The sequence below is a fragment of the Bactrocera tryoni genome, chromosome 5 (assembly GCF_016617805.1).
Source record: "Bactrocera tryoni isolate S06 chromosome 5, CSIRO_BtryS06_freeze2, whole genome shotgun sequence".
NCBI lineage: Eukaryota > Metazoa > Arthropoda > Insecta > Diptera > Tephritidae > Bactrocera > Bactrocera tryoni.
The window spans coordinates 62,285,186-62,312,426 of NC_052503.1; the positions used below are offsets into that span (position 1 = coordinate 62,285,186).

At 35.0% G+C, this 27,241-nt stretch overlaps 1 protein-coding gene across 1 annotated transcript in view; it reads right to left on the minus strand.

Annotated features, from left to right (window-relative positions):
- Positions 1-11,258: 11,258 nt before the first annotated feature.
- Positions 11,259-27,241, minus strand: part of LOC120777940 (prolactin-releasing peptide receptor) — a 123,179-nt gene continuing 107,196 nt past the window's right edge. Inside the window, exon 3 of the mRNA XM_040109541.1 lies at positions 11,259-11,685. The gene's annotated coding sequence lies outside the window, so the exon portion shown is untranslated. The remainder of the gene's footprint in view (positions 11,686-27,241) is intronic.

Here is a 27,241-nt window from a genome sequence, read left to right on the forward strand (position 1 = left end):
CTTTGACGTTTTTTGTTAGTCGGTTAACGCACTTTTAGTGATTTTCAACATAACCTTTGTATGGGAGGTGGCCGTGGTTATTATCCGATTTCTTCCATTTTTGAACTGTATATGGAAATGCCTGAAGAAAATGACTCTGTAGAGTTTGGTTGACATAGCTGTAGTAGTTTCCGAGATATGTACAAAAAACTTAAGAGGGGGCGGGGCCACGCCCACTTTTCCAAAAAAATTGCGTACAAATATGCCCCTCCCTAATACGATCCTGTGTGCAAAATTTCACTTTAATATCTTTATTTATGGCTTAGTTATGATACTTTATAGGTTTTCGGTTTTCGCCATTTTGTGGGCGTGGCAGTGGGCCGATTTTGCCCATCTTCAAACTTAACCTTCTTATTGAGCCAGGAAATACGTGTACCAAGTTTCATCATGATATCTCAATTTTTACTCAAGTTACAGCTTGCAACGGACGGACAGACGGACGGACGGACAGACAGACATCCGGATTTCGACTCTACTCGTCACCCTGATCACTTTGGTATATATAACCCTATATCTGACTCTTTAGTTTTTGGACTTACAAACAACCGTTATGTGAACAAAACTATAATGCTCTCCTTAGCAACATTGTTGCGAGAGTATAAAAATAACTGGGGTGACATTTTGGAGGTTGGAACGGATTAATGGTAGTTCAATTGTTTTGTACGGGGAAATATGCTTCGAGATACGAGTAATTCAAGATACGAGCAAGGTTGCGGAACGAATTAAACTCGTATGTCGAGGTACCACTGTATTCAGATCTTCATATCGTTCACAAAACTGTAGTAATTAAATGAAGTGCTAAGCAAACTATTCAAAGCGGATACACGTGTGGCCACAAAGAGCTTATCACTAAACTTTCTTAAATTTTTTTTTGACTTTTTCGTTCGTTCGGGATTTTCTACAATTTTGTTTTTTTATGTTTTTTGTAAGCATAAGTAAAATAAATTATATTATCTAGTTATAATTATAGTTTTAATATTAATACGTTTAATAAGTAAAACACAATCAAGCTGTTCTGTGCTTATTCAAAAGCGGCTTAATAATTACCCGACTTAACTTCGTGTTTCAATTAAAAAAAAAAAAAACAAGAAAAAACGTTAACTTCGGCTGCACCGAAGCTAATATACCCTTCACAGGTGCATTTCTTTTAGTAACTATGTGTTCAATTTGTATGTAAGCTATATGCTATAGTAATCCGATCTGAACAATTTTTTCGGAGATTACATTGTTGCCTTAGAAAATAATCTATACCAAATTTCGTGAATATATCTTGTCAAATGTGAAAGTTTTCCATACAAGCATTTGATTCCGATCGTTCAGTTTGTATGGTAGCTATATGTTATAGTGGTCCGATATCGGCCGTTCCGACAAATGAGCAGCTTCTTGAAGAGAAAATGACGTTTGCAAAATTTCAAAACGATATCTTAAAAACTGAAGGACTAGTTCGTATATATACAGACGGACGGACGGACGGACGGACGGACGGACAGACAGAAATCCGGACTTCAACTCTACTCGCCACCCTGATCAATTTGGTATATATAACCCTATTTCTGACTCTTTTAGTTTTAGGCCTTACAAACAACCGTTATGTGAACAAAACTATAATACTCTCCTTAGCAACTTTGTTGCGAGAGTATAAAAAAATGAGAAATATAATTTTCTCATTGCATGCCAGTCTCTTGTATTTCAAGCTCATTTTGTAAAACTCACTAAACGGAATATATTTTGTTTTAATTTTTTCTATTTTTGATAAATATGACATTGATATCATCGGCCTCAACACCCGCGCCGTTAGTTCTGCTTTCCACAGGCTGGACAAGGAAGCAAAAGAAATGGGTCTGGCAGTGAACGAGGGCAAGACGAAATATCTCCTGTCATGAAACCAACAGCCATCGCACTCGCGACTTGGCTCTCACGTCACTGTGGGCAGTCATAACTTTGAAGTCGTAGATAATTTCGTCTATCTTGGAACCAGCGTAAACACCACCAACAATGTCAGCCAAGAAATCCAACGTAGCATAACTCTTGCCAACAGGTGCTACTTCGGACCGAGTAGGCAATTGAGAAGCAAAGTCCTCTCTCGACGATCAAAAGCCAAACTCTATAAGTCACTCATAATTCCCGTCCTGCTGTATGGTGCAGAGGCTTGGACGATGTCAACAACTGATGAGTCGCCTTTGCGAGTTTTCGAGAGAAAAGTTCTGCGAAAGATTTATGGTCCTTTGCGCGTTGGCCACGGCGAATATCGCATTCGATGGAACAATGAGCTGTACGAGATATACGACGACATTGACATAGTTCAGCGAATTCAAAAGACAGCGACTACGCTGGCTAGGTCATGTTGTCCGGATGGACGAAAACACTCCAGCTCTGAAAGTATTCGACGTAGAAAGCTTACGCGCCGAGGGAAGCCAGAGGAAGACGACCACATCCACTCCGTTGGAAGGACCAAGTGGAGAAGGGACCTGCTTCGCTTTGAATATCCAATTGGCGCCACGTAGCGAAAAGAAGAAACGACTGGCGCGCTGTTGTTAACTCGGCTATAATCGATGTAAGCGGTGTCTACGCCAATTAAGAAGAAGAAGAAGAGCTTTCATAGAGTGGAGATAAAAACTGTTTTTTCGGACATTTAGTCTGTAAAAGAACAACCTATCAAGCTAGATTCGCACCACCTTCTCAAGCATATGATACCCAATATTTCGGCGCATGCTAGTTTTAATATGGCCAGTTTTTCTGGCTCACTAATTTCATACTGAGTCATAGCCTAGGCCCCTTTTGATGTGATTCAGTCAGCAAAAGTTCATCTTAATATAATGTTGCCAGCATTCGCTATTCTACTGGAACCATAACAATGCTATCAGTTTGTCTGTGGCACTCACTTTTAAACGGTTCGTCCTTGTCTTCATTATTCTCAGTTGTAACAAAATATGAACAATTGAGGACTGTCCATTTGGGATTATTTGCTAATTTCTTTTATTTACTTCATCCTTCAATCGGAATTTCATCAGTTTAGCATTAAAAGCATTTTTTATTTCCAAAACTGCATTTTTCAAATTTGTTTGAGTAAAACAAATGATCCCATTTGTTCTCAATTTTTCTGTATATTCTGTATATATGTACATAGTTCTCTGTACAATGGTCCTCTAGTTTTTTGGTTGTAACAGTTTTTTAGACCCGTGGTTTTCAATGAAACAATACTTTCTGTGGAGCTGGCTTTTTGACAGCAGTTACACAGATTTGTGTCTTCTTATTTTTTATTGACGTAGACATCGCTTACACGGTTATTGATGAATTAACAACAGCGCACTAGTCCTTTTCCAGTTCTTTTAGCTATATATGCCGCCAATTTGTGATACCTTCTTCATCTGATCTCTCAAACGGACTGGAGATCTTCCTTTCGCCTACTTTCATCGGCATGTACTGAATCGAAAACCTTTAAATCTGGAGTGTTATCTTCCTTCAGTATAACATGATCTAGTCAGCGCAGTCGCTATCTCTTGTATCTAAACTATGCCATTGTCACCGCATATCTCGTACAGCTCATCGTTCCATCGGTATTCGCCGTTGCCAATGCGCAAAGGAGTAAATTATTGTGTATGCCTCTGTATCATATAGCACACGGAATGATGAGGGACTTGTAGAGTTTGATTTTTGTTCGTCCATAGAGAACTTTATTTCCAATTGCCTTGTGGCGTTGATATTGGTTCGAAGACGAATGTTATAATTGTCAACAGTGACGTGTGAGCCATGTCGCGAATGTGGTGACTGTTTGTTTAATGACAGGAGATATTTCACCCAAACTAGATGGCCGCTGATTTCGATTTTCACTAGACAATTTTGTCTGCGTAATAAATAAACAAAATTGTCCCATTTCGACTGATTATAATCAACAAGCCATTGTCCTCAAAAGGTCACCGATTGATGCCTTTTATGGGAAGTAAAAAGCATTGGTCCCTATTTCTTCAACCATGAAGCCAGCCATAATGTTAAAGCCATTAAGGAACGTTATAGAGACATGATTAGCGACATTTTCGTGTCTGTATTAGGGGATGTTCATGGGGACAACCTTTGATTTCAACAAGACGGCGCTGCACGCCAACGAAACAATCCATTTATTGAAGTAAGCTTTTGTTGAGCGCATTATCTCGTGTCGTTTTCCTGTGCGTAGAAAAGCCGGAGACGATTGAGTATTCCGTTCCTAATTTCTGTCAGGACCCCAGTTGCTGAAAAAAGAGAATGGAAAGTGGACCTCTCGACTGAAAATTTTTCGACTCAGCCGCGGCGTGCACTTGCTCGAAATCATTTTTAAAATATAATTACAAACCCTCAACTTTATATTAAAGCTAAATTCTTGACTTACTTGACACTCGAAAACAACAATAAATAATTGTCAAAAGTCCATGTTTGTCATCCAACATTTATTTACTTATGTTATATAATTAATTTCTTACAAGTTTTTCTGGGCTTAAATTTTATTGACCTTTGAATTTCGTTTTATTGTTTTCAAAACTCACGTTTACAATAATTTTTACATTCTCATAACAAACACTTTACCAACAATACGTATATATGTAAGTTTATATGTATATATTTCTTAATTATATTTATATATGTATTTATTTTTTTTATCAAATTTCATATGTCTCGGAGGCATGTTTATCTGAAAACCAAACGTAATGCAAACACTCAGACTTAGTTACAGTTTTAAACACTTACACACAAATACATACGCATAACAACAGAAGTTACATATCTATTAAACGCTATAATACCTAACGCTTATTTAATACTCAAATTAGCTCATTTACATGGAAAGCACATTCATATGCTATAATTCTATATGAATACGTATACATACATATGTATAGGTATATACTACATATGATCTGTGTTTGAGTTACAATTAACCATCAAATTTAAGTCAATATTTTTCTTGACACTACAATTTTGCACTTCAAATTTCGTCAACTAATTCTAAAATGTTTTTGTTTTTTATATATACATACATGAGTGTATATATGTAACTCTGTATATATACGAGTTTTCGAAACAAAAATCTCATATATTTGCTAGGATAATTTTTTTATATTTCATAAATACATACTATATATACAAAATTATATACTTCGTCATTAATAATTGTTTCAAAATATCATTTTGAATAAATTTACCTATGTAAAACTATTATACCCTGTAGCAACAGTATAAAAACTAACTAAAGTGTGCTTAGTGGAAACGTTTGTACAAATAAGTACAAAGACTTAAGTGCGCCTATGGATATGCAATGATTTATGTAAGTACTAAAAAGAAAATCGTATGCCAGTTAATCGATACTGCTATCGATATATCTGCAACCAATATATGAAAAGGTCAATAAAACATCGTAATCAAGATCAAATAATATATATTATCACCAAAGTCGAAAATTATTATAAGCGCTCTTCCTATGGAAGAAAATAATAAGGAGTGTCATACTTATTTCGCATTAATCGCCCTTAAACTGCAGTATTTAAACGTTGGTGAAGGATTGCTGGTCGTTAAGGTGAACAAAATTGTTCTGTAGTTAATTCATCGACATGATATTTATAAGAAATTCATGAAAAGGACGATAAAATATAATTTTTAACTCTAAGTTATCGGGCTTTCATTAAAGCCGATAACATTTGTTCAGTTCTCAGCCTCATACGCCAACGATAAATTTAGTAAATAGTATTAAACTCAGCGCGAAATAATCGAATTTTTTATCGAAATCTTTGACAATAGTAAACAAATTTCATTATCGAATGAAGGCGAGAGTGAGCTCTGTAGTTATTTAGGTGCAAGCAAATTTGATATTTGTTATAAAGTACCATATAGATGGTAAACGACAACTTTTCAGTATATAACTTTTTCGATATATCAATTTATTCACAATTTATGGAATTTTGAATATCTGATAAAAAAATTACACTGGGTAACACAATTTTTGTTGACTTCGATTTAATACCTGTTTTTGAGTCACTTTTGACCTCTGAATCCAAAAATAACCTCGTTTTTTGTCTAGCACATCAACTTATTAAGCTACAGAATATTCTCTTTCTCCCAATAGTCGTATAAAATATCCTTACGAAACAAAGTCAAGATGAAAAATTATACTGAATATACTGTTCACAAATTTTAATTTAATTTGAACAAATGCTATTAAATCATATTTTTTGTAAAGTGAAATTGTCATTGTAGAAGGGATAACATGGTTTTCTCAAACCCGGACATCAATATTGCGGTAAAAATTTTCTCTTATAACTCTTTCTAGAGTGTTCAGTTTGTGGACAATCTCGCTTGATACTCCAACAATAGTCAGCCATCATGTGATCATCCCATCTTCCCTGATACCGAGCCTCCATGGTTTGCAGGTCTTGGTGGAAACGCTCTCCCTGCTCATAACTGACTGCACCAAGGTTTGTGGGGAAATTGGCGAGATGACTATGTAGAAAATGCAATTTGATGCTCATATTGCAACCTAGCTTTTTGAAACTCTGCAAGAGTTGGTTGACAATGTCAATGTAGTTCTCTGCTCTAGTATTTCCAAGAAAATCTTTGATAATGGATTTGAATGCCAACCAGGCGTTCTTTTGGAGTTATGTCATTGTTTCGATGAAATGTTCATCTTTAACGAGTTGCCGAATATGTGGACCATTAAATACACCAGCCTTTATCTTTTCAAAAGACAGTCCAGGAAATGCCAAAATTAAATACTTGAAACAGTCCCCATCAGAGGACAAAGTTTTAACAAACTGTTTCATGAGCCCAAGCTTTATACGTACAAGTGGGAATACAATGTTCTTCCTGTCGACAAGTGGTTGATGTAGAATGTTCGGATCACCAGGGCTTAGCTCAGATCTTGGCGGCCAATTCGACTGCACCCAATGCTTCTCACGAGCTCTGCTGTCCCACAGACACAAAAAACAAGGATACTTTGTGTATCCTCGTTGCTGACCAAGAAGGAAGCAGACCATTTTATGGTCAACACAGATGATCCACATATGCATGTCATATTGCAGCAAATCAATTACTCTCTTTATGTCTTCATATGCTTCTTGTAAACAAATAGAATGGCCGATTGGAGCTGCACCAAAGACATTTCCATTGTGCATTAGTACACACTTCAAGCTCCTCTTCGAGTTGTCTATGAAAAGTCTCCATTCAGTTGAGTTATATGTTGGAATTCCCAACACATTCATCAAACCTTGTACGTTACAGCAATACACAAATCCTGAGTCATTTCGAAAGTATGGCAGAAATTCACTTTCTCTGGAAAGTGAAGTGGCTCCTTTTTCAAGCAAGTTCTTCTCATACAGTCTGAATGCCATCAGCTCTGAAGCTGTTTTGGATAGTCCCAAATGTCGTGCCGAATCATTCAACTCATTCTGATCAAATCCCTTTCGAGCAGAGTCGTCTTCAATTTCAAAGTCTGCATCGTTGGAGTCACTTGAATCATCATTCTGATAGGGGTAATTCTTCGAAAACTGGCATTGGGATTTCAGCCGAATGAGGCACTGGGCGTATAGCCGATAGTAAACTAGGATACTCTATCTTACATTTATTTTTTTTGTTATAACCTGACGTTTTCACCATACAGAAATAACAGTCACTTGAATGATCTCTGGGCTCTCGCCAACTCATTGGTATACCAAATGGCATTTTATCACGTGTTCCCTTAGTGCACATACGTAAACTCTCGACACACTGCTTGCACACCTTGTGAGGGGCCCAAGCTTTATCCTGATCACCGATTTTCATTTTAAAATACGCTAAATAGGCTTGCCTGACAAACGGACTAATGTTTCTCCTTTGACTTGGAATAGTAAAACTGCCACAAATATAGCAAAACGAATCAGCACTGTTTATACACCTTCGATCTAAAGGAAAGAGAAGTTGTTCTCAGAAATAAATGTCAACAAAAATCCTTGTTTAAAAGAACCGGACGTAACGTAGGAGCACAAACAACGTCTCACCACACAATCTCGCGCCAAACTGAACTTGCTCGTATGGGAAGAAGAGAATGATGCCGTAGGTCACCAACGACAGGTTCATACATGTCCCAACTACCGTCTAGACGATTTTCGTCACAAGCATGAGCCTGCTGCTATTCTCCTACAGCGATATTCACTTATTCCAAATAAAAAAAATTAAACTTCTGTCTATAGAAGAGCATACCCCGTTTTATGATCTAAGCAGCACATTGCAGGGAGTGGTCTCATTACTATAAGCTGTAGCACAAAAACTTGACGTGATAGAAGAAAACTGACTTCGGATTTGAATTTAACATGCCTAAATAACTCTAAAACAGCAGTAAAATCGAAAGCAACAAAAATTTTGTTTCACATTGTGTGTTCTCTATATATAAAAACTAATCCATACAAAATCGATAAACATGTACAAAAATTTGATAAATACATACAATAAATGGAAAAACGATTTATCGATAAATAAAAAAAAATAATCGCTAAAAAGTATAAACATTTGGGCATTCCAAAACACAAAAACCAAACACATTAGGTGCTATTATTTTAGATTTTCAGAGCACCAATTCAGCGAGCCAATTTTTATATATAGACAACGTAACAAGTTCGATTAACAAATTATGTTTACAAAAAAGTAAGTAAAACTCCACAATTTTGTCTAACATTGCACCGATTTATATAATATAATAAATGCAATTGCTGCAAAAAGTTGTTGAAAAATAAACCTTTCGGCTGAAATTTATTCGATAAAAATATATTAAAATATCGATAAATATGTATTTGAATCAAAAAAGCTTATTGTCTTCGTTGCCACATGGAACTCTGATACTCAATAGTTTTTAGAATCAACAACTTATAATTAAAACGCAATGAAATTGTTAATCATGGTGAAAAAACTATAGACTTAGCAACCTTTAATTTTAATTAATGTAATAATTAAGAATATTTATATTTTAAGTTGAAAAATGATAGCGTCATTTTAAGGTAAAAACGGTCAGCACCGATTTCGTTATGAGTAAAATAATGACGCAATAATTTGCGCAGGCCTTTTAGAAACAAATTTTAGTTTGAAAAAGCGCTTATTAAAATTTATTTGCATTACAAATTCTATAGCCTACTTTTAGGCTTTTTACCAAATTTATGTGTAATTTACAGTTTAAAGCCTACCCTTAGGCATTCCAATGCTACAAGCAACACATTTGCATAAAGTTTCCATTTACAGTTATTTATGTACTATTAACATTATAAATATTTCCACAAATTTCAGATTTATTTTACATACTTTGCTGAAACATGCATACCGAAATTATTTAAATAGTTTGCTAATGACTACACTAAATGCTAAAATATTTAACAGAATTATTTTTATAAAATATTTTTGCGCCTAGAATGCTGTAATGCAGCAGTATGCTACATTTGAATAGCAAATTTTGTTTGCATTTTTTCAATGAATTCTATTTGCATAACAGCCATTTTTTCCATTACTAATGTATCGATATATGAAACCCTTAAAAAATATTTTTCGGCTGAATCTCTTGCATGTGTGCCTAAAAGCTATTTAAAATATTTTTCATTGATTTTGTGAGTATTTGCTTAACTCAGTATCATGCTTATGTAGTTGTGTTATATAACTAATTTTCATTGAGATATTTTTTCACTTAGAATCAGCTAACGCTTGTTATTTACAAGTGCAAACAGACATACTTCACATTTTGTTAGTTTGGCGTTGCCTAAAAGTATGCAAATATATGTACGTGTATCTTTTTGGCAGCTTAATATTGAATGCATTTGCGTGGGGGGCGTTTGCGGAGCGTGGTGGGTATCTTCCGTTTGCGTTTTTGAGGGGTTACAGTTTCTTGGTTGTGTGTTGCATTGTGAAAGTATCTAAAAATTTTGAGTTAAGGACTGGTTTATCGTGTCTTTTTTATGCATTTATTTTAAACCACCAAAGTTGGGGCTCATGTTGTACGCTATTTTGCAACTTTTAGGCTGCACGTGCATAAAATGCGGTATGTATGTTGTGAAAAGTTCTAACTAACAAACTAGCGATTATATTATAAATATTAACTGTATATGTTTTTGTGACAGAACTATATATTTAAAGCCATTTTTGTATTTACATATGTATAAGCTACCCTAATACTATTACTTGATTACTGTTAGCACTACAATGCAACGCATTTATAATTGCGCCTGAATGTAGACCGTCGGGCAATCGAAAACTCATTTATTTACAAAGCAAATTCAACTGTTTAAATTGACATTTTGCTTTAACTTTGTAATACAGTTATACATATGTTCAAACAATTAAAAAAAAGGAACTTTTATTCCTTTCTAACCAACAGTTCGGACGTACACACCCTTAAAGTATGCAATGCAATTGTGCTGCTACTTGAAAACAAAGTGTAGCACACTTGACGAAATTGTAATTGCATGCAGCTTTTATAATGTCGAAACACACATTTTTTGCTTTTAATTGTTGTAACTGCTCGAAACTCTACCTATATGTTATTGTATACTCCTGTGTAAGCATAATTGCTCCATACATTTACATGGTGCTTCAAATTGTACGTGTGTCACGCAATTGTTGCGAATTTGTAGGCGTCGATGACGCTGGATAATAGGTACAAAGCATGCTTGTTATGTATGCATGCTTTCAAGCGTGAACAAAAACAGTTATTTGTATGGATTCAGAATATAATTGGAAAAAGTAAAATAAGCACAATTTTAGGCATTGCTGGATTTCTCGTCTGTATATATTTTGTAACATTTTCTCTTCTGATATTTCGATGAAATACAGTTATTTAATAAATGCACCATTTTTGTGTCTATTTAAGAAAATGATATTGCATAGTTTAAGATGTTTCAGGTGGAACAATTGAAAATAATGAACTTGAGGAACGAATAGAAGTAAACGAAGCCTACTTTAAGGCAATTTAGATATGTTTACGTTGAAGAAGCCACTATAAATTTGCGAAATTATAACTAGTTTTTTGATAGAAAATACAAAAAATGTGCAAGATAATCAACTTTTTTTGTATTTTCAGTATTTCAAAGAGTGCGAATTTAATGGCAAATAACGTTGAAGAAATATATTTATATCAAAAAATTTAGGCGCAGACGTCTTTCGATAGTAAATATAAAAATAATTAATAAAAGCTGAACCAAAAATTAAAATTATTTATTTTTACGTCCAAATGTGTGCTACGAAAACCAAAAATTCATCAAATCTTTCTTAAAGAAAATTTGAAAAAGTAATAAAGCTGAAGTAAATGGATATTAGTATGGACAGAAAAGATAGCAGATCATTCAATAAATATATACACAGATATATTTATAGTTAAACCTTTATCTCATGCAAAAATGTATCTGCTATTTATTTTTACACAAATTTTTGCATTTCGCTGGTTGCTAACTGTGTTACTTTTTCGTTGGCTTACTCAAATACTAACCTTTATAAATTATTAATAATTTCATATTTTGTACTTAATGTCCTATTTAAATACAATTACTTAAACTAAATTTTTAAAATGTCCACAACTGAGTTTTGCTTAAAAGATTATATTACAAATGGCTGACTAATTTGTGTTTCCTTTGGCCTTAGAACGCATTCTCAGTTTTAGAAATGTGTCTCGATCACCTGTAATGATAACAAGTATATTTATTAAATATTATATGAAAATGCAGGCGAAATATTTTAAGGGCTTATATTACATATTTATGACTTTTAATGGTATGGTAAATTCAATCGAGGTCGTAGATCACACCCAGACGAATTTCACGGATTAGTCCAAAATCAGTTATTATTTCGGAAACTCTTGAAGCAAGTTCGGCATACAATCTGCCATGAGATTAAGACGACTACGATCTACATATATTTAGTACTACATGAACTTTTCTTTATAATTAATATATATGTATATACATATATATAAAATTTGTTCACATGCTCAAAAGAGGCTCCTGTCGATTGGTTGAGATAAATGAAATGATAAATGAAAAAAAAAAACGTAACGGGCTTCGAAACGTGTCTATGTTACAGGCGATGACACACTCGAACTCAACGATTAAAACAACTGCATTTTTGAGCACTCAAATCATCGATTTGATGAGTCATCAATCGTATAGCCCCGATTTAGCACAGAATGATTAAGAAGTCACCTTTTTCGACAGAAGAGGCGGTTTATGCATTCAGCAAGCATGTTTTGGAAATACCTGCTTCGACAATTGGTTCAATCAAATGCTAAAGTTTATAGAGCTTAATGGGAAATATTTCAATGAACAATAAAGTGATTTTCAAAGAAGTTTTTTGACCCATAATGGCATTAAATGGCAATCCTTGTATCATCCTTGAGATTCTACCTGCACCGTGAGTTTTAAAAAGAAAATATTCTGCATTACTTAAATCGACACTCGCTCTTAAAAGTAATTTGAAAGGATATGATTATCGCTGAACTACTTTTTAAAATCCATACTGCACTTTTAATATTTGCACCATATATATTTGTATACAATGAAGAGCGAAGCATCTGGAAAATTTTGTACAAAGCGCCTCTTCGTTAAGTAGCTTATAAATAATATAAAAATATTTCCAAGATAATTGTGACAATTATAGCGGATTCATTTACTCATATTATGAAACCAAAAATATTTGTTCAATGTTCCTTTATTTCCAACATCGGCATGCTAACATAATTCATGAACATGCGCTTATGTCAGTCTGTTTAAGTGACCGGAAGGGAGCCGGTCAAAAACTCTCAACTCGGCAGTATTATTTCTGTTCCCTTGGCAACAGTAAGCTCCAGCAGAAACTAACACATAGTTCTAGAGGTTGTGAACTCTTTGCTCTTTGCCTTACCATGTTTAAATTCTTCATGCCTCCTTTAGTAGCAGTAAAAATTATGCTCCGCATGTCACACTTACTCTTAACATAAATTTAACCAAGGTGGCATTTACCACGTTTGACCTAATGCTCTTCATTAAATTAATTACGGTCAACTACGACAATATTTAAATTGGCAGACAGCCACCAAAAATAACTTGATCGAAGGGCTCGTGCATAGTTAACGAATTTTTAGCTGCCCTCCTTGAAAGTGTTAACCATTAAAGAGGTCTGCATAATTGCACGTGCCATTATCGCCATATATTTTGTGGTTATGCGCTTAACTGTAATATAGAAGTGCCGCTTGAAAATAAAATTGAACCGTTTCGGTGGAAATTGGTGAAATAGTGGCAAGCAAAACAGGTTGTGGCTTTAATTGTTTTAAAATCATCAGAGATGGCGTTTGCTTAAGGGCAATCTGTGGTAATGTCTGAATATATTGTAAAAATATATATATATACTCTATATATAATATCATACTAATATTATAAATGCGAATGTAAATTTGTTTGTTACGCTTTCACACAAAAACTACTTAACCGATCATCATGATACTTTGTACAGATACTTTTGAAGGTATTAGAAGTAACATAGAGTACTTTATATTAAAAAAAATATGAAAGATAAAAAAGTTGTTTGTCAAATATCGTCAAATTTAGCTACTTCAACGTCATCTAGCATTACAGTAATGAAGTTTCAACCCTGAATACTATAATACCGTCCCACTGTATTACCGGCGGTGACCACAATATCGAATTCAATTGAATATAGTTTCAACTGTTTCTAATTTTTCTGTATTTATTGTTATTTTGTTCTGTCATTACAAGCAGTTTAAAACTATTCAAATTTTTTAGGTAATCCGTAATTTTTGTGGTTAGCTGTCACTTTATTATTTTAGATCTTACTCGCTGATGTTAATTCTTACTCTGCTTTTCTTTGAAAATGCCTCGGAAGCGGAAATCTGATCTATCCAAAAATTCATCGCGGGCCCGTGTCGCAAAAGTTGCATGAAATCAAGAAACATCGGCTCACGCAGAGCTGAGAAGACAACAACAAGCAGAGCGACAAAGAGTTTTGAGAGCAGCTGAAACGCCTCTTCAGGCACGAGTTCGTTTAGAAAGACAAGCTGCACTGCAGACAACTAGAAGAGCGATAGCAACACCAGAACAATCGCAGGCGAGAAGAATTCATAATGCAGGCATGCAGACCACGCGCCGCCGAAATTTTCCGCGTAATAATTGGGCTGTGTTTAAGGGTACTGGGTTTCAATATGATCCTTCAATTGAATATCATAATCATCCATTGATTGTTATTGGCTCAATGAATAACAAATGTCAGTACTGCGATGCTTTAAATGGAAAGATGAAACTGCTGGAATGTGCTGATCCGGTGGTAAAGTTTCACTTCCATTACATGGTGAACCAAAAGAGCCTTTGAAAACTTTATTATTAAATGTTACAGATGAGTCAAAGCGATTTCTAAGTGATTTCCGTCAAACCCAGTGATCCCCAGTGATTCAGAGGGGCACACCAGCAGATGAAACTCAAGCGTGCATTAAATCATCAAGCTTATGGTCGACAGTTGAAAAACTCCGCCTGAAATCGAAGATGAGAGTGCATCTTCATAATGACATGGATTCAGGACTTTACGCAGAAATGTTGTTGAAAAGTGGTGACGGTTGTTTAGATGTTGACGCTGATGGCTACATATTACTGTCAAGAGAATTTTGTAATTTAGTAGAACGTGATGTGGATCTCCTTGCTAATATTTTTCCGGAATTGCAACAAAATTTGTGTAGTGATCAGTGGTTGTGTGCAAGAGCAATATTTGCACCAAGATTTAATTGTTAATATGTAGGATCAACACTGACATTTTAAATGAGATTCAAAGAGAAATGAAGGAATATTTGTCAATGGATACAATTATAGATACGAAACTAAGTACTTCATAGCCTGTGGAGTTTTTGAATTCTCTTGTACTATTGGGTTTACCGTCACATAAACTTTAATTGAAACTAAATGTACCAGTAATGCTTATGCGAAACCTAGATGCTCCTCGGCTATGTAATGGAACAAAGCTTCGGATAACAAAATTGGGACAGAACATACCTGGTGCCACTATTTTAACAGGTGTCGGTAAGGGAAATAGTGTTATAATACTTCGGATACCAATTATTCTCACTGACCTTCCATTCCAATTTAAAAGGGTTCAGTTTCCCGTCAAGCTTAGCTTTGCTGTTACTATAAACAAGGCACAAGTACAAACATTACAGGTAGCAGGAGTGTATTTAGAAAACTCATACTTCTCTCATGGTCAACTTTATGTAGCCTGTTCATGTGTATCTAATGCCCGGAATTTACATATTAGCAACCGGCGGGAAAGCTCATAACATTGTCTGCATAAATATCCTAGATTAATACTTTATTTATATTTTAATTTATTTTTTTAAATTGTTGGAATACATAATTATTTATTTTTGTTATTATTTATTTTAACATTTGTTGTTGCATTTCAATAGGCATATTTTAAGGTGTTAAAACTTCATTGTCAGTAGTAATTTTTAAAAATTGTTGATCTCAGCCAAGCAATAACATTTAGCTATCATACTGACTCATTTCTATTTGTATACCCTTACCCTTTATCACTCATGTGTATTTTATGGCTCCACTGCGTGCGAAGCCGCGGGTAAAAAGCTAGTATATATACTTATATATGTACATACGTGTACTACATACCACAAATTAAAAATAAAACTTTTGATAATTTGAGAGAAATTTAAAAGTAATATGATTACCTTCGAAGAGAGAGCTGGGAGATGATTTGAAACGTGCAATTTCAATGAAAAAACATATGACAGGATTAATGGTCAACTGTAAATGAAAACCTCAGAGACCCGATAAAGTATATATATGTATAAAGGATTGGAATTAATTACACAAATAATATAAATGGTCAACGTGACGAATCAATTTAGCCATGTCCGTCTGTCTCTCCGTCTGTATATGTGCAAATTAGTCACTCAGTCGTAATTCAAATATCGGTCTGAAATTTTTCACTCGTCCTTGTCTCGCCAAGAAGCTGTTCATTTGTCAGAACCGCCATTATTGGACAATTGTATCACTGCCATGCAAACTGAACAGTCGGAGTCAAGTGATTATTTGGAAAACTTTTTCAATTGACGAAGTATCTTCAAGAATATTCTCAGAGGTTGTTATTCAAGAGATTTCTACATTCTCCAAAGCAATTGTTAAGGTCGAACTACTATAGCATTTAACTGCCATACAACTGGCCGGTCAAACTGAAATTCCTTTAAGAAAAAACCTTTTGTCTGCATGAAATTAATAAAGCAAACTAACAATTTCCGTAGAAATTGTTCAGATCGAACAACTATAACATAAAGCTATTAGACAAACTAATCGATTCCAATCAGAATATAGATCTTTTTATACCTTTTTATGCTATAAAGATGTATTTATGAAGGTTATTACGAGTACAGCTACTTACAGACGAAGATATTGTTGCCCTTCGAACTAACCTTACTAACTTACCGTTATTATGTTACCTTAGTTCAAGTTGAAGGTATTTTACAAGATCTGAAGAAGCAGAACTTTTTAAATATAACTGTTTCTGGTAGAGCCACCTATTGGTGGGTATATGAAATAAAAAGTTTGATCTCTTGTTGACATTTCGTAAACATTTTAAGACAATTGGATAACTACAATCGATGTTATCGATGAAAAAGTGTCAACAGCTTTTGGTCATCGGTCGTAAAATGCATTTGAACAAAGAGCAAATATTAAATTTTGTTTTAAACCTGGGAAAACGTTTACTGAAACATTTCAAATGATGAAAAAAGTTTATGGTGATCAGTGCCTATCCCGGAGTAATGTGCATGAGTGGTTTAAGCGATTCCAAGAAGGTCCTGAGGACCTCTGTGACGATCAGAAGTCGGTCGTCTTCAGTAGTCAAAAATAAAAGCAATGCTGCATTGTTTTTACGATTCCGAGGGTATTGTACACCGAGAGTTCGTCCCATCTGGCCAAACGAGTAATGCTGTGTTTTACCTTGGTGTTCTGAAGCGTCTTTTGTCAAGCATTCGTCGTGGTCGACCACAATACCGTGAGACAGGATTCTGGCGCCTGTTGCACGATAATGAGCCGTGATATCGGTCGACGCTTGTCACTGATTTTTTGACAAAAAACTCCATATTAACCATTAATCACTCACCCTACTCACCTGATCTGGCACCCTGTGATTCTTACCTATTTGGAAAACTTTATTTCCCCATGAGAGGACACTGGTTTCAGGACATTTCAGCTATCCAAAAGGCGACGCCCGATATTCTCAAGAGCCTTCCGAAAAATAACCTTAAGCACTCATTTGAAATGCTAATTGACCGGGCTTAACGCTGTATCGAAGCACAAGGAAACTGCTTTGAATAAAAAAATATAACTTTTGAAAAATATTAATTTTTTGATGTTTTTTTAACAGTCCTGTTTCTTTTACGACAGACCTTGTATATCAAACAAAGTGGCTAAAAAGAAGTAACAAAATGTTTTCCGTTGAATGAAACCGGTTTTCTTGTTTTTCTTTAATATATTGATTTGGTTCAAATGCTTGACTAGTCTACTACTACTAGGCTTATTTATGGCTATCGAATATTCGTCCATTAAGTTTGACAAACTTTTTTTATTCATTTCTTTTTTTTAATTTTTTTTCTGAACCATCAACATCTCTGAAGAATATTGTGTTAAAGTTTTTGGTCATTCGGAGAAAAACTAACAAAGTTACAGCAGGTTGAATAACGGTACCTCGAACTACCTGCGCTGAGTGTACAAAACTTTGAATCGATTTTCCCAAATATGACATTTTTAAAGTCGGTGACCAGCCTACACAAAAAACTACTGCATCGATCGTTTGAAATTTTGTACAAATATTCTACATATACATATATAGCTCTCGAATGACGTCGAGTTTTTCCAAAAATTTTAATTTCTAAGAATTTTACAATAACAAATAGAACTATTTTTTCGTCCAAAATCGTCATTTTGGCTTGAAAATGGTACCAAAAATTGAAAAATTAAAAAAAAAAACTCGACGTCAATTGAAGGATAAACTAATAAACTAAAAAAAGCATTTTAACTTTTTGGTTTCAGATGATCCAGTGATGCTCTAGGCTGGTCACCGGACAAAACTTTTTTCGATAAATTTTTTTCGACGATAAATCCGTTATTCCTCACTATTTTTCGATAAAACTTTTTTGAAGTATCCTTCATATGTTGTACTTTCATATAATAATAAGTAAAATAAACCTGCAGCAATAATTTTTTCTAAAAAAAATTCACGAAAAAAGGTCTTTTTTCGACGAAACAAACCTTACCCCCCCTTAACGAACCACAATACAAGTAATTCGTTGAATTGAATGTTTTGTTAAAATAGATACTTGTACTTAGAAAGTATTCTGTTATATGCAAGAAATAAAAAATATTTGATTTAGAAATAAAAAAATATTATTAATTGAAGTACATGTTAACACATTCTCAACGAGTTTAGAATCCAAGTCTAAACTAAATTATATATATGTATATATCAATTTGACTAGGGCATCAATAGGCGTTCAAATGCTTTCAGAAACATTTTTAAAGCTATTTAAAGACTCCCAAGCAATGAAAACAAAGAAACAACAGCTTTCTTGTTCATGACTTCGGGCAAATAAAATTACATATTTAAGAACTGTAAAAAAGTGAAAAATAAATCACGTATTTATTACCGTTATTTATCAGAATTCTATTACAATTTAGGCTATCACATTTCGTTCAACCAACTGCACGCACTACAAATTGAAATTTTAATTCCACATAAACAGACCCAAAGGAGCATTTAAACGCACACACACCCACACATACAGCATAATAAGAGAAACCGTAGCAACTTGTAGGCATGCAAGTACACAACTTAAATGAGTGATAAAAAATAGTACGTTCAACAGCTATTTACACAAATGATATGTGTGTGCGTCATTACAAACACAAACACAAACACACATACAATGACTATTACTATAAGTGCTCAACAAAGCAATTGCTTGCCTAGCAAAGCTGGCGACCCTTACGCGCCGCTTACACTCAACATTTATTTGAGCAAGCATCACCAGTTGTCACGTGCCGCATGACCAACGTTTGTAACAGCTAAGAAAATAATGACAAATGTTGCTGTGCGCCACTTAATCAAAATGAGTGCGACAGTGCGTATACGCAACGTGCAGAACAACACAGTAAACAGAGTTGAGCGCTGTAACACAGTAAGCAAAAGAAGTGCGGGTTTAGTGTGAACAAGGAGGAAATGCAAGGAAAGCATGTAAAAAGTGGTAGAGTATAGCATTAGACCCCAAGTGCAAAATATGATCCTTGGTATGGACAACTGTTTTGTTTGACAATAACTGATGTTAACATATTTTCTTGTTGTATTACAAAATTTTGACAATAGCTGAAAATGTGCCTCTGAGTTGGCTTTGATGTTTGAAAATTGCGGGAGTACAAAATGTTCCGTTACATCCGCTGAAAGGTAGTGATAGCGATTTTTTTTATTTCCAATTGAAACCAAGGACTGTTTACTAAATGAAAAAAACACAATAGCTCGGTCTGATTTTCCAGTTAAGGAAGTTAATACTCTAATACAGAATATTTACACAATTAGGGTTTTCACAAGTCTCATAAAGTTATAAGATATAACGATTCGAAAACATAGCATTGAGAATTGTAAATGTCTAAACTGATTTTTGTATGAAATCCAACAACAATTTTTTTAAACAAGTGTAAAAATTTATAATTTTACAATTTTAAGATGCTTTACGACGGGTTGTGAGTACCCCAAATGTAAAATTTTGTAAACACAAATACTATTTTCAAAAATTGCCAACAAATATCAACAACACCAAAAGTAACTTTTGCTCACTGGGATTTGGTACTTAACACTAGCCGGTATTGGTGTGAGGAGGTGCTTGTTTATTTCAGCTGGCTCATAATGTAAATTTCCCTGTGTCAAGAAGCCAGGCGAGCATAAATGAAAAATGCCTTTTTTTGTTGTTTTGCAGACAAATTTTAAATTTAACGGAAATTGTAATGAAAAAGTGCTTAAAATTTTCCGATATTCATTACTTTCGAAGTTTAAGTCTTAACTGCCAAACAACGCAGCTTGCTTTGACAAAGAAAGTTAAACATTGAGTATGCTGTTCACTTGCAGATTTCAAATTTTAGTGTTTGGTAAATGAAAAAATTCTGGGTGAAAGTAGAGTGCAGATTAGGTGACTAGTAAAAGTGGTTTAAGCTATGGCATTTTATGTAATCTAGAAAGGATTTATGGGGCTAACAGTGTATGATTTTCAGATTAAGATTCCTAATAAAATATTTCGTTTCTACCAGTATACAGTATAATAAGGGGTTTTCCAATGGGAAGGCTACAAAAGTAGGCCGAGAGATATACTCTCCAACAATAAGTCGAAATTATTAAAATTAACCACCGAAATTCGGAGTCAGTTGCCTCAAATTTAAGAGCGCTATGACTAATTTATGGTCGTCAAAATCGTTCCGTCAGATCAACAGATGAGTATCTAGTGGGCAAATTTGAATCCACAGGCACCGTACAAACTGTTCTCATGCCAAAGAAGTGCCCGTAGTATCGAGAATATTGCTGCCGCTAGCGCATCAATTGAGGAAGGCCCAAATCGACCTTTCACACGTCCTTCTCAAGCGTTAGGCATCTCTGTGACGTCGTTGTGCCAAGCAAATGTGGCGAAAAGATCTTGGCCTACATCCTTACAAGATCAAATTGACGCAAGAACTTAAGCTCGGATCATCGTATGTTCGTGCTTTGGGATGAGCAACAATTTGAAAATGATCCGAATTTCCATTGAAAAATCATCTTCAGCGATGAGGCTCATTTCTGGCTGAATGGCTTCGTCAATAAGCAAAATATGTGTTATTGGTCAGGCAGCCATCCACCCGTATCCCATGAGTAACCATTTCTTACCGAAAAAATTACGGTTTGATGTGGTTTATTGGCCAGCGGCGTCATTGAGTCGTACTTCTTCCGTGATGAACCAGACTGGCACAATGCGATCGCTACCGTTAAATGATAACCGAACATTTTTGGCCCGAGTTGGATGATATGAGCTTGGATAATATGTGTTTCCAACAGAACGGCGCTACAAGCCACACAGCAAATGTCTCAATCGATTTATTGAAAACTAAGCTTGGTGAACGAGCTATCTAACGAAATGGCCTAGTCAGTTGGTCGCCTCGGTCGTGCGATTTGACGCCATTAGACTATTTTCTGTGAGGCTACGTCAAGTCTATGGTCTATGCCAACAAGCCAGCGACGATTGATGAATATTGAACGTGAAATTGGAGCGGTATCGGCGGATATATGCTTAAAAACCAACGAACTTCTGGTGGTCATGCAAAAGACATCAAGTTCCATACATAATGGCATCATTTCAAAGAAATAAAGAATTTCATTTTTATCCCAAACCATTTTTCGTTTTATTACAAAAAAAAAACTTGTGTAGTGCTCTTATTGAAAAACACTAAATTCCATAGGCATTGAAAAATGCCTTAATATTTATCGTAGATCGTACTTAACATCAGCGGCTCTGAGGGCAATTAATTAATTTTGAAATATTCAAAAATATACACAAAATAACATCTAAAGCTTCACTGATCTACTAGTATAAGTTTGATATAATTTGTCGCTTTTTATATCGGTGCTAAAGGGATGAACAGGCAGGCAGCGAACTACATATAGCTGCCATGTAAACTGAATGATTGGAATCAAATGCTTGTATGGGAAACTTCCTCATTATAACGATAAATCTTCACGAAATTTGGGATGAGTTATCGTTTATAGAAATAAAGTGATATCGGAAGAAATTGGTCATATCGGCTCACTATGGCATATAGCTGCCATACAATCCGAACGATCGGAATCAAGGGCTTGTATGGAAAACTTTCGCATTTGACGTGGTATCTTCACGAAATTGGACATAGATTACTGTTTAAGGTAATAACATAATCTCCGAAAAAATTGTTCGGATCGGATTACTATAGCCTCCATACAAACTGGACATATAGTTACTAAAAGAAATGCAACTGTGAAGGGTATATTAGCTTCAGTGCAGCCGAAGTTAACGTTTTTTCTTGTTTTATTTGAATTCTGAACCTACAGATTGCCCTTCACAACAGATATAGTTTTCATAACGTTATAAACTGTCGTTGACATAATAATTTGCCAGGTAACATAACATGAATCATTCAGGGGAAATTAACACAACATTTTCATTTCCAAGTTGAGAAGATTGAACTGTTGATCCTGTTGTCGACGGTTTTAACGGAGAATTCTACATATTCACAGACACTGAAATTGGAACAGTAGAGGGCTTCTTCTATAGTAATCCATACACAGCGGGTATTTTCAAACTAAATGACTGTAATGCATTCTTTGGTGTCGAAATGTCGGGGATAGGTAAAAGTGCAATGAGCTTCTAACCTAAATACCAATTCCGTAAACCTTCCAGTGGAAAGCTAAGCAATGACTAAGGCTATCCACCAGCAGGCATTAACTATAGTCTCAGTAGATAACTCGGTCAATATAAAATGGCTCAAATAGGAATAAAAGGAAACGAAAAGGCTGGTCTGTTCGGGGGCAGATGGAAAAAAATTAAGTTTTTTCACCACATTCATTGAGTTACTGGATAAGGCTTAATTTTGTTACTATCCGGGAGAACAATGGGTCCAATGATAGCCTGCCTTCTAGTGTTCATGTGCCTCGCTTTTCAACTTGCCAAGCGAATAAATTAGTTTTCCACCATTTAACTTATTAATTATGCAGATCCAGTAGAAAAATACATACACCTCAGAGAACTTTTATTATTAACGAGCTTTCTTTTATTGTCTTTTATCAACTAATATTCAGCAGAATGTATCAAAAAGTTTAATGCTCTGCAGGGGCCAACTGGCATGACTTTCCTGACAACGGACATCCTACAGTGAACTAGGAAACTTCAAATACAATAATTTTAGATTAGTGTTAGTAACAACTCTGGCTTTCAAACATTGTTTTGGGACTTTATACATATTTTTACGATAATTGTAGGCGTGTTAAAAAGACAATGTAACCAAATAATTTTTTCTTGTCCGAAACGGTCTACAAATCGAACAATTTTTAAAAGGTGAACAAAAACGCCTTAATAAAGGAACCACGAATGCTCACTACACAAAAACAATTTCGTTTACAGTTATGCTCTACATAAGTTTTTCCTGCTATACATACATCCAAAATGTACTGAACATAAATGTCCCAACCAAAGAGACAAGACGCATGGACGGAAATCAGTTGCAACACACAATTCAGGGAAAGTGTGTCTTTGGTGGTTACGAAAGCAGCTGTCACGAATTTTTGCGAGCCACCGCGTGTGTGTCATGCATTGTTGGTGCCACTCAAGCATGAAACCGCATCTGATTACATATGCGAATATGTTATTATGCCAGCGAAGTTGCCAGAAGACGAAACAACAACAGTCAAAACGCGAAGTCAAAGCGCATAAAGGAGTATACTCTCAACTTAATCCCCACGCAGATGATGTTGATAAAACGACGGAGCCGCTTTCATATCTACATGTACATATATATAGTATATAGAAGTTGACATACAAACGCACAAAATTAACAAGCTCAGCCTACAGGCGCAAGCGACGAGAGATAAGAGCGCAAAAGTCAGTCAAGCGGCAAAGAGTAGCGGGTGAAGTGTGATGCTTTTGCATAATATGGCATATAACGGTGGTACTTAAATGATAAACAACAAGTAAGGAAGGGCTAAGTTCGGGTGTCACCGAACATTTTATACTCTCGCATGATAAAGTGATCATTGAGATTTCATTATCAGTCATTTACATATTTTTCAAATACCGTATTTGTGTAAAATTTTATTCCGCTATCATCATTGGTTCCTAATGTATGTATTATACAGAGAAGGCATCAGATGGAATTCTAAATAGCGTTATATTGGAATAAGGCGTGGTTGTGAACCGATTTCACCCATATTTCGTACATGTCATCAGGGTGTTAAGAAAGTATTACATACCGAATTTCATTGAAATCGGTGGAGTAGTTCCTGAGATATGGTTTTTGTTCCATAAGTGGGTGAGGCCACGCCCATTTTCAATTCAAAAAAAAAAAGCCTGGGCGCAGCTTCCTACGGCCATTTCTTCCGTAAAATTTAGTGTTTCTGACGTTTTTTGTTAGTCGGTTAAGGCACTTTTAGTGATTTTCAACATAACCTTTGAATGGGAGGTGGGCGTGGTTATTATCCGATTTCTTCCATTTTGAACTGTATATGAAAATGCCTGAAGGAAACGACTCTATAGAGTTTGGTTGACATAGCTATAGTAGTTTTCGAGATATGTACAAAAAACTTAGTAGGGGGCGGGGCCACGCCCACTTCTCCAAAAAAATTATCAAAAATATCACTTTAATATCTTTATTTATGGCTTAGTAATGACACTTTATAGGTTTTCGGTTTCCGCCATTTTGTGGGCGTGGCAGTGGGCCGATTTTGCCCATCTTCGAACTTAACCTTCTTATGGAGCCAAGGAATACGTGTACCAAGTTTCATCATGATATCTCAATTTTTACTCAAGTTACAGCTTGCACGGACGGATGGACGGACAGACGGACAGACGGACGGATGGACAGACAACTATTCTGGAGCACGGGCATTTCAAAATTGTGATTTTACGGCAAACGATGTCTTTTATACGAAAAAATTAGTAATTTGAAGTTTGTGATTTGAACCATAAAATTAGCGATTATTGAATCCACACATGAAAACTGTTGAAACTTGATTTATTAAGTACCACCTTAATGTATATTGCTCTTATTGCGCACATATAGTACATATATATATATGGTATATACATATGTGTGTTTATATATTTTCATATTCGTCCTCACGTACTTGTATGATTGTTCTCCTGTAGTCGCACAAAGCCGGTGTATTCACATCACCACACACGCTCCCAAGCATACACATGCCACACCCACATGTATTTATTTTGTCCAACGTGTATTTGTGCACACCCACACCCTCTTCATGCGCATATACAATCGTAATATTACTCTGATGGCATAATAAACAAGCTGACAGTCGGCTTTCTTACTTGACAAGTCCGAGATGACAAAGGCGGCGCAAGCGAATGCGTTCATCAGATGAACATAAATAAATAAATATTGCGGTTTCGCGGTATCCTTGATAAATGTTTGGCAACAGACTGTATTGTCGCTCTCTGTGGCAGTTGGTGATTTTTTTGTTTTTGGAATATTGGTGGCCCACCGCTTATTTGTAATGAAAATTATATGCTCGGGTGGTGGGTAAGCCATATTCAACGTCTGCTTGAGGTAGCCAATATTTTAAAAACTTATATTACTTTCAGTATCAATGACTTCATTTATGGACTGAGTTTGACTTGATATAGCCGAAGAGCTTCGAGTTTATAATTTTTATAACTGCTCCAATACTTTATCTATTACTCACATAGTTTATTTAGGGGGTCAGTAGGGTAATCTGGGCTGTTTTTTTGACTTTTTTTTCATAGAAATTTTTGTTCTACAATAGAACTTTTTTCACATATCATGAGGTATCTCATGGAGTGTATAAACAACTTTTTTCGGAATTATTCGAGGACATCTGTCGGTGAAATAGCTGGATGAATGAGACGCGTTTTTTCACTGGCAGACACGATTTCTCATGTTTGGATCATCTAAAACACAAAAACCCAATTTATTCTTAAAATATACGTGAATGGTTATCTTTCCTACCAGAGTCATGAAAAAATGTTGATAAATAAAAAATTAATGAACTTTTTTTTTAATTTTTTCCATGTTTTTTTACATAAATTTTGTCAAACCATTGTCAATAAATTATAAAAAATTATGAATCTGATAGGGACGATAACTAGGCGTTTTGTGAACATTAAAAAAAAAATTAAGCAAATCGGTTGAGTAGTTCGACCGGAGTCATGTCCGCCAATTTAAAAAAGTGTGTTTTGAGAAAAACGCGTTTAAAGTTCGAGGTATGCACTAACAGCGCTCCGAACGTCGAGCGGTATTATTATTTTTGAGCCTTTTTCGAAACCTTCCAATGGTAAAGTGGGTTTCTATATCAATTCTAAGGGTATAAGGGAACAGAAAATGCAAAAAAAAAAAAAATTTAAAGATTGCCCTACTGACCCCTTAAGGGGTTATATACCTTCTTTGTCGAAGAAAAAAGTTTGGATTTTTTTAGGTTTGTAGCAACTATTTCATTACACAACTGTTTTTATTTTTTGATAGTACACTTTATTAACAATGTTTGAGCGAAATTTCGTGGAAAAATATCAAATAGTTTTTAAGGGGTGGCTGTTTCCCTTAGAGGCCTTTTTTTGGCAGAGCTTTGCGGTGACAATTCCCCAGGTCGAACAAGTCAACGGAAGCCATGAAAGTAAACAAATTTCATTAGTTTAGTGTGCGTAAGCGATCGTTTTTATGATTTTTTTTTTGTGCACACGGGAACGTTTTATGCAAAAAATGAACCCTTTCGCCACTAGAAATTTCACTAAAAAATTCATTTCCGCGAAAAAAAGTTTGTGCGTAAAAAGTCGATCGTTCAGGCACAGAAAACTTTCATTACAAATATTTTTAAAAAAATTTGAAGAAAATCGGTTCAGTAGTTTTCCGCCAATCCATGTCACAGCAAAGTCATTTTTCAAAAAACACCATTTCGAGATATTCGCGTTTAAAGTTTCAAGTTCAGTTTATGCGAAGATAAAAGCGCGCGGTTAGAAGTGCTGTAACTTTTTTTCAACTGTTCGAATCTCTATGAAAATTTTAAAAAACTTTCTCAAGGAGTCGTTCTTTAAGATAAAGCAATAAAAAAATTTCGATTTTTTGAAATTAAAAAAGGTATATAACCCCTTAAAGAGTAAGTGTCAGTTGTGATCTCTAAGCCGGTAGAGATCAACTATAAGGATGGGAATTGAAATATTTTAGAAGCAGCTTTACCGCGAGCGTTGAAATAAACATTCTCATATTTTATAAGAGATGACTTATAATTATATCACAGTCTAACGAAATCCGATCATTTTAATTGCAAGACTCATATGTACATATATCTTCTGATCTTTCAACTGCTGCCAATATGAACAAAATATATTGTACAGTTTGGAATATATCTGTATAGTATTTAAGGAATGTACAGTTAGGATTCAAATCAAAAAACTCGATTT